Below are 9,206 nucleotides of genomic sequence, written 5' to 3'. Positions count from 1 at the left end.
TCTTTGGAGGCTTTTAAGCAGAGGCTGGATGGCCATCTGTCGGAGGTGCTTTGAATGCGATTTCCTGCTTCTTGGCAGGGGGTTGGACTGGATGGCCCATGAGGTCTCTTCCAACTCTACTATTCTATGATTCTATGATAATGATGATTAAAAATGTGCCATGTAATATACTGGGAGCTATCAGCATTAAAAAAACATTTTACAAGCTAAACATTTTGTTTATAAGTTCTGGCCAGAAAAATATCTGCATGATTTCCAAGCAGAGAAGGATAACCTTTTGTCCTTGTAAGTATCCTAATCAATTTGATTTAATTAACATTCTTGGTAATCATTTAATCTGTTCTTGAAAATAGGTAAGTAGAGTTTAATTAGCTACATAGTTAAAGAAAAGGACATTATTCAACCCTTAATCTATACACATAATGAAAGTGAAAATTTCTGTATGTGTGTGGCTGGGGTGTCCACTTTCACAGACAAACTCCCACTTCTACAAATAGCTATAGCTCCTACTACTCCTTTTCCTTGCGCAGGGGCCATGCTAATCTTCTTTGTATTGTTCCAATTTTAGTATATGTGCTACTGAAGCAAGCACACCTACTACTCAGAAGACAACCATAACCCTCCCTCCAATGACTTTTTCAAATAACCCAAGAAATGCCAGGTACCCAAGCTAGTAATGGAATAAATATGAATTTCTTGGTTTCTGTGGAATTGTATGTTTTAGGAAACCATTTCAAGCTTTCCAGTTCAAAAACAGTAGTCATATACATAATTGTGAACACTGGGCAGTGTGTGTTCTGTTAAGAAGTCAATTGCCAAGTTTCGAAGTGACAGCAAACCAGATTTTGCCAACCTCTGCCTATCACTTAGTAGATGCCTCCAACTTGGATGCAGTGCTGTGACAGGTTGGTGCTACATTTTTAAACCAAAAGCACAGCAGTTCAGATACCAGGGAGAACAAATCTTGATGCAAATTCTGATTTTATTCCATTTAACCCTTGCTCAAAATACCTCTCTTACTCCATATCAGGAGTGCCGACTTGCATGAAGTGGAAATATCGAATCCCTCTAAGTCTTGTTTTCTGCTATTCTAATTTACACTGGTTTGGCGTCAGATCTTTCCATATACACAGCACCAGATGAAACCACCAATGACAAAAGCACATAATGGCACTGTCGGATGTTTCCAAATGTGCCTGCTATGATGCAGTCACCTGTGAGATAGATGCTGCTTGAACGAGAAAAGGAAGGGAAAGAAAAAGGTAGTAGAGGCTTTACATTTTCCTGCTTCAGTCCTCCAGACTGGAAAATCCAAATGGACAGAATAAATCACACAGAAATGGTATTGAGATGATGACTGCCCTCTGGCTGAAAATAAAAGGATTTTAAGCAGCACCTTGGTGACAGCTTGTTAAAAATAACCTACTGTTCTAAGGTACCCTGGTACCTTTCTGAAAAGGGCTCACACAGAAAAAGATTTCTCCCATACAAACAAGAGCAAGTTGTGAGTTATTATCAGGCTAGCAGGCTAACTTGACAAGTGATCACATGAAAAGGGAAGTCAAAGGGGTTAAACTGCATATTCACCTTCCCCCAGCAAATAGCAAAAATAACCATGTTCCTCTCTCTGCATATATATGTTCCTATTTAAGGGGCTACTTCTCTGTCAATGTTTCTCATGTACACCACCATTCAGGCCAAAACAGGGAGTGGCATATATGTCTGAAATTTAAAGGAGATGAGTGAACTGGACACAATATTCAGAACCTTTAATAGCTCTTTGAAATTTTAAACTTGAACTCATAGTAAATGGAATGTCCAGGGGGTATAGGGGGTCAATAACAACAACAACAACAACAACAACAATAATCTTTATTTATATTCTGCTCTATCTCCCCAGAATACATATATGGCAAACATTCAATGCCATTACAGAATTAACAACAGAGAGAGGCAGTACATAGAAAGAGGCAAGGCTTCCCACTTTTCATCTCCAGCATCTGGAGGTTGTGCTCGCCTCAATCATGGTGAGGTGCTGTTGCTTCATTTTCCACACCGAGGAGGCTGTAGTTCATTGACGCCTTCCTGCTCGAATTTTGTTGGCATGTTTTCAGGGGCGCCTTTTACCTCCCCGCATAAGCTTTACCTATTTACTCACATTGCTGTTTTCAAGCTGCTAGGTAAGCAAAAGCTAGGGCTGATGGTGGGAGCTCACCCTGACCCGTGGCTTGAACTGCTGACCTTCCCATTAATACGATTTTCAGTAGCTAGAGGTTTAACCTGCTGTGCTAGCCACGGTCCTCTAGCTGACACTAGAAGGAGAGTCTGTTGAATGGAGCTCACTATCTATGTAAATATTGCTTATTTTATAAGCAGCACTGATTTCTATCTGTATATAGGGTACTGTTGTTGCTCTTGTGTGCCTTTAAGTCATTTCTGATTTATGGATACTCTAGGGCAAACCTACCATGGACTTTTCTTAACAAGCTTTGTTTGGGGAGTTGGGTGCCTTTGCTTTCCTCTGAGCCTGAGAGAGTGTGCCTTGCAGTGGGTTTCCAGAGCTGAGCAGAGATTTAAACCCTCATCTCCAGAGTTGTGGTCAAACTTCTATACCTCACTGGGTCTCTTATGAAGGTTATGCTGAGGGAAAGGTCCCCTGCACCTACAGAAGGTAGATAGCTGGAGTTAAATATCATGGCTCATTGCTTGATGACTCAACCAGATGCATTAACCACCTCCATTCAAAGCATTCTGTATCTTTACATTTCATTTTTTTTCTGCCTAAGTGGAGTTATCTTGCATTTGTCCCTGTTGAACTTCATTTTGTTAGTTTCGGCCTATCTCTCTAATCTGTTAAGATCGTTTTGAATTCTGCTCCTGTCTTCTGGAGTATTAGTTATCCCTCTTAATTTGGTATTGTCTCCAGATTTGATGATCACGGCATCCGACCCTTCATTAATTCATTGATAAACATGTTATTTTGTAAGCTGCCCCGAGTCCCTATGGGAGATGGTAGCGGGGTGTAAATAAAGTTTATTATTATTGACACAATGACATTGTATGACACAGCGAATAAGATAGATATGCTGGATTTCGTATCACAAAATCACAAGTCGAACGCTTCCCAAGCGTTTAGGACTGTGTGATGTATTTTCGGATGATGCACGCAGATCCCAGTAAGGTGGCCTTTTGCAGTTGACAGATCGTGATTTTGTCAATGTGTATTGTTTCCAAATGACGACTGAGATATTTACTGGTTTTTGCCAGAGTCTTTGCAGTTCAATCTTGAGGTCCTGATAGCAGATGAGTTTTTCCTGTTGTTTTTCATCAATCCAACTGTCACCTGGTATGGCGACATCAATCATCCAAACCTTTTTCTTTTCCACAACTGTGAGGTCTGGTGTGTTGTGTTCCAGTGGATTGATAGGATCGAGGGCCAACTGAAACAATCATAACACAGTGATTCCAGTTTAATTTCTGTGACTGAATCCAATGGAATTCTAGGGTTTGTAATTTGGAGAGTCTATAGAGAATTCTGACTGCTGCTCCTTAAAATGAACATCCCAAGACTCCATAAGACTGAGCCATAGTGGTTGAAGTGAAATCATGGCATTTTCTCTTAGTAAATTGAAAGGGCTTGAAGGCTCAGAGAGTCTGGTTAGCATAAGGAACCTCCGATGGCCTAGGGGATAAAAGTCTCATGACTTGAAGGTTGTGTTGCTGACCTGAAAGCTGCCAGGTTCGAATCCCACCTAGGGAAAGTGCGGATGAGCTCCCTCTATCAGCTCCAGCTCCATGCGGGGACATGAGAGAAGCCTCCCACAAGGATGGTAAAACATCAAAACATCCGGGCGTCCCCTGGGCAACGTCCTTGCAGACGGCCAATTCTCTCACTCCAGAAGCAACTCCGGTTCCTCCTGACACAAAAAAAAAAAAGGAAAATTGAGACTCGTCAACCAAAAAAACGTATATTGGGGCTGGAAATGGGGCTCAGTAGCCTATGGTAATTCCATGACAGAGATAAGCCTATTGAATTGCACTACCTTTCAAAATAATGCTCAAGGGACATGAGATTGGAGGACAGGAAATCAGCTTTGTCCATTATTTTTCTGGCAACTGTCCCAAAAGCAAATAAATAAATTAAAACAAGCTAGAACACTTTCTTATGGCTGGCTGATGACCTTTAGACTGAATCTTGTGCTTGAATGAACCCCCTTTGACCTTCACAATGCAGAAATACATTTTAACTTTGAATTTTGTCCAAGGAATTCCATAGTGATACACCTAATTTTTTAAAATTTAAAGTAGGACTGATACAACCATCTTCCTCTGGCATTTGACCAACTTGCTCACATAAAATACGGTTTCAAATGGCAGAGTTCTCCTGGAAAACATGGTTTTGTAATGGAAAACCTGACAGACTTTTTGCTACTCCTGGTGCTAACAAGGGCCTCCAGAAATCTTTACACGTTTAGCATTTCCCATCAGGGTTCTCCTGGAATGTAATACATTTGTAGCAAGTAATCACTTGAAAATGTCGGCAGAAGCTTTTAGACGAACAACCTGCTGTTATTTTGAATATCTTTATTAAAGAACACTGATTGAAATATTAGTTTATCAGCAGGGGATATTCTATATTTTCGCAAATGAGGACTCTTATCAAAGTCCTTTAAACATTTTGGTACATTGATATGGTTTCTTCCTTTCATTAAAGAAGGCAAGAGTTCGTTTTTTGTTCAAAGTCCCCCAAGATCCCCCCCCCCCCCAAAAAAAACCCTTTTTGTGAAGTGCAAAGAACATTAAAAACATTTGTCCCAGAATTACATGATGTGAGTTATTTGCTTCAAAGTGCTTAACTCCTGCTCCAGTGTCAAAAGAAAACAACAGCAATGAATAGAAATGAGAGATAAACATCACTTCAGAAATAAGAAACATTTATTTAGCAAAAGCACAACCCTGAATTTCTCACAATATGTGTCTCCCTCTTGAGTTTGGAAAGAAAATATTAAATTTTGACTACAATAACCAGAATCCCCCCCCCCCCCCCCCCCACAAACATCCTTTGGGCACTGATGGCACTAACACTTTTGTTATTAAGCTGCTGTAGTCTACTTTGCTATTAAAGCTGCTGTTGTTTACGTTGAATTACAACTAACGCTTGACAGACACCTGCTGCAGTTTGGTCATTTTAATTGGTCCGGGATACGCTTTGTGCAATCATATTTCATTGGTTTAATTGTTATTCTTTAAATTTATTTCTGTCTTACTCTAATAAGGCTGTTATTATTATTTCTCATTTTTTAATATAGTACTAGCCTTGCCCGGCCACGTGTTGCTGTGGCTTATGGGAATCATTTGTTGGCCAAGTGGAATAGCAATGAATAGTGTTACAGCCTCAAAGCCTGGCTGTTTTCTGGAGTAGCAGGAGTAGCACCCTCAATCAAAGAGCCGCTTTGAAGCCTGGCTACTTCCTTTGTAGGGGAATCATTGTTTGGCCAGCTTGAATTGCACTGAATAGTCTTGCAGTTTAAAAACCTGCCCGCTTTCTACATAGGACATCCTTGCTAGGCCATACTGAATGGGACGGAGTAGCCTCGTGGCTTCACCTAGGGGAAATCTTGGTTGGCCAGGTTGAATAGCACCGAATAGCCTTGTTGCTTGCAAGCCTGGCTGCTTTCTACCTTGCAGAATCCTTGGTTAGCCAGTTTGAATAGCAATTAATAGTCTCGGTGTGGCAGGTATGAATGCTGCAATTAGCCACCTTGATTTGCATTTAATGGCCTTGCAGCTTCAAAGTCTGTCTGCTTTCTGCCTGGGGGAATCCTTTGTTGGGAGGTGTTAGCTGGCCCTGATTGTTTCCTTTCTGGAATTCCCAATTTTCCTGCTTTCAGAGTGTTGCTCTTTATTTATTGTCCTGATTTTAGAGATTATATTGTTCTGTATTATTATACCACAGTAATTATTACATATTATATCTATAATCTTATATTATCTGCTTAGAACTGGATTATATGAGGCCCCTTCTACACAGCTGTATAAAATCCACACTGAAGTGGATTATATGGCAGTGTGGGCTCAAGAGAATCCAGTTCAAAGCAGATACTATGGATTATCTGCCTTGGCATTCTGGGTAATATAGCTGTGAGGAAGGGCCTTGAGTCTACACTGCCATATAATCCAGTTCAAATCTGATAATCTTTATTTTATAGGCAGTGTGGATGAGGCTAAGTGCACTCTGCCTCTGCCCTGGGTGCCATTTTGGCTGTGGGAGTTGCTAGGACACAAAGGGGACGGGGCCTAAAGGCAGCAGAGCCTACCTTTCTGACTGGCAGTTAAAGGGAGAAAGGCTCTTCCTCATTCTCTGTAATTTGGACTATTTTTCTAGGGTTTTTTTTTTTAATTGAAAGACATACCTTGGATGACTATGTCTTTTGTGGCCAAATTTGGTGTGATTTGGTTCAGTGGTTTTGCTGTTTACTCCATAATAAAGGATCAGATTACATTTTTATATATATAGATGGTGTACTTAGGAGCTGCGGTGGTACAGCAGGTTAAACTACTAAGCTGCAGATGTTGTATTGTTTTAGACTGAACTGTTTTGATTTCTTTTACCTTTTAATGGTATATGATCTTTTAAAGTCTAGTTTGAAATCATTTAAAATTTTCAGGTGTTTATTTTAGTTTTAATGTTCATTTTTGGGGAGGATTTTTGCTGCAGTGTGCTTTTAAATTGTAAGCTGCCTTGAGTTCTAATATTGGGACAAAGATAGGATGATGATGATGATAATGACAGAGCTGGATAATACTGTGGGTCTATACATGCTGTTGGAATGAAACTCCAATTAGTCCTAGACAGCGTAGCCAATGTAGAGAGATCATGATAAATACAATTCACCATATGATCTCCAGCTGTGGATGTGGATGGAAAAGAGAGAAAAATCTTCAGATTAGAGGTCACTTTTAATAAATATATCTCCTGAGGACAGAAAGTCAGCATGGGAAAAATGCGTGTGGCAAAAAATTGGATTCATAAGGGAAAAAAAGTAAATCCTAAATCCACTCCCCCCCCCCCTTTGTGTTGGGATGGGTCCAAAGGAAAAACTCACTGAACCAGAAACTTCAGTTACATGAAAACTGCTGAGCAGAGTCCTGGCACGACCGTCAGTCCAGAAGTCAAGGGACCACTGATTTCAGTCCCTGCTGGTGCTAATTAACCAACAGCCGGTGAAGAAATAATGTGTAGCTTGTTGGAGACTGATTATATTCAGTGGTGTTATATATTTAAAAAGAACTAGGAGATTTCTTGAGCAAGCCTTTGAAGCAGGGGATCTAGACAGCAAAATATGAAGTCAGTATTTATATTGTGCATTCTGGAGTGCTCTGAAAACTCAAATACATACAAGTAGTTAAAAATAAACATAATACCTGTCTGATAGGCTGGGAATAGTATCTCCATACTGAAGAATAGGTAAGTCAGTTTCAGATTCCCAGCTAGGGAATGTTTCATAGAATCATAAAATTGGAAGAGATCACAAGGGCCATCCAGTCATCCCTGCTATAGAGGAATAGAGAATCGAAGCTCCCCTGGCAGATATCCAGCCAGCTTCTCCTAAAAAACCTTCAGAGAAGGAGACTCTATTGTACACTGAGGTGAAGTATTCATAGAATCATAGAGTTGGAAGAGACCTCACGGGCCATTCAGTCCAAACCCCTGCTAAGAAGCAAGAAAATCACATTCAAAGCACCCCCGACAGATGGCCATCCAGCCTCTGCTTAAAAGACTCTAAAGAAGGAGCCTTCACCACACTCCGCAGCAGAGAGTTCCAGTGCCGAACAGCTCTCACAGTGAGGAAGTTTTTCCTAACGTTCAGGTGGAATTTCCCTTCCTGAAGTTTGAAGCCATTGTTCCGCGTCCTAGTCTCCAGGACAGAAGAAAACAAGCCTGCTTCCTCCTCCCTATGACTTCCCATCACATATTTGTACAGGGCTATCATGTCTGCTCTCAGTCTTCTCTTCTGCAGGTTAAACATGCCCAGCTCTTTAAGCCACTCCTCATAGGGCTTGTTCTCTATACCCTTGATCATTTTAGTCGCCCTCCTCTGGACACTTTCCAGCTTGTCAACAACTCCCTTCAATTGCGGTGCCCAGAATTGAACACAGTGAGATTCCAGGTGTGATCTGACCAAGGCGGAATAGAGGGGTAGCATGGCTTCCCTGGATCTAGACACTAGACTCCTATTTATGCAGGCCAAAATCCCATTGGCTTTTTTTGCCGCCACATTACATTGTAGCTCATGTTTAATTTGTTGTCCACGAGGACTCCAAGACCTTTTTCACACGTACTGCTGTCGAGCCAGGCACCCCCCCCCCCCCCATTCTGTATCTTTGCATTTCATTTTTTCTGCCTAAGTGGAGTATCTTACATTTGTCCCTGTTGAACTTCATTTTGTTAGTTTTGGCCCATCTCTCTAATCTGTTAAGATCGTTTTGAATTCTGCTCCTGTTTTCTGGAGTATTAAGTTATCCGTCCCAGTTTGGTGTCATCTGCAAACTTGATGATCATGCCTCCTAACCCTTCATCTAAGTCATTAATAAAGATGTTGAACAGAACCGGGATCAGGATGGAACCCTGCTTATGGCACACTCAGGCCCGGCCCAACACGGCACGCTGGCCACGCCCCAGCGTTGGGCGCCACCTTCCCAGGGGCGCTATTGAGTCCCTGGGAGGCGGGGCCACACCTGGCAGAGGCGGGGCCGTGTGACGTGGAGGCGTGGCCAGGTCTGGCCCCGCCTCCCTTGGGGCGCGCCATGGCGCAGCCAGGCTGCGTGTGGTGGCAGTCTTTCCAGGCCGAGGCCTTTGTCGCGGCCTGGAAGGACTCCCGCCTCACGCAGCCTGGCCGCCCAGCCAGGGCGCACCACGCGGGAGGCGGGACCGGCCACGCCTCCCATGGCGCGCAGCCGCTGCAGCGGGAGTCCTTTCAGGCTGCGGCCTGGAAGAACTCCTGCCGCAGCTTGGCTGCCCCAGGGCACGCCCCGCGGGAGGCGGGGCCATGTCTGGCCCCGCCTCCTACGCCACACACCCTGGCCCCGCCTCCCACGCCGCCCGCGCAGCAGGAGGCGTGGCTGCCTGGCGTGGGAGGCGGGGTTAGGGTGCGGGAGGCGGGGCCAGTCCTGGCCACGCCTTCTGCGGCACAGGGGAGGGGGCG

General features: G+C 43.1%; 1 non-coding gene across 1 annotated transcript; it reads right to left on the bottom strand.

Annotated features, from left to right (window-relative positions):
* Positions 1-488: 488 nt before the first annotated feature.
* LOC134297234 (U6 spliceosomal RNA) lies at positions 489-592 on the bottom strand. Its single transcript, XR_010003965.1, has one exon. It is a non-coding gene; the product is annotated as a U6 spliceosomal RNA (small nuclear RNA).
* Positions 593-9,206: the final 8,614 nt, after the last annotated feature.

Source organism: Anolis carolinensis, chromosome 2, assembly GCF_035594765.1.
Source record: "Anolis carolinensis isolate JA03-04 chromosome 2, rAnoCar3.1.pri, whole genome shotgun sequence".
Taxonomy (NCBI): Eukaryota; Metazoa; Chordata; class Lepidosauria; order Squamata; family Dactyloidae; genus Anolis; species Anolis carolinensis.
The sequence above is the reverse complement of the archived record's forward strand: the minus strand, read 5'-3'. Positions and strand labels throughout refer to the sequence as shown.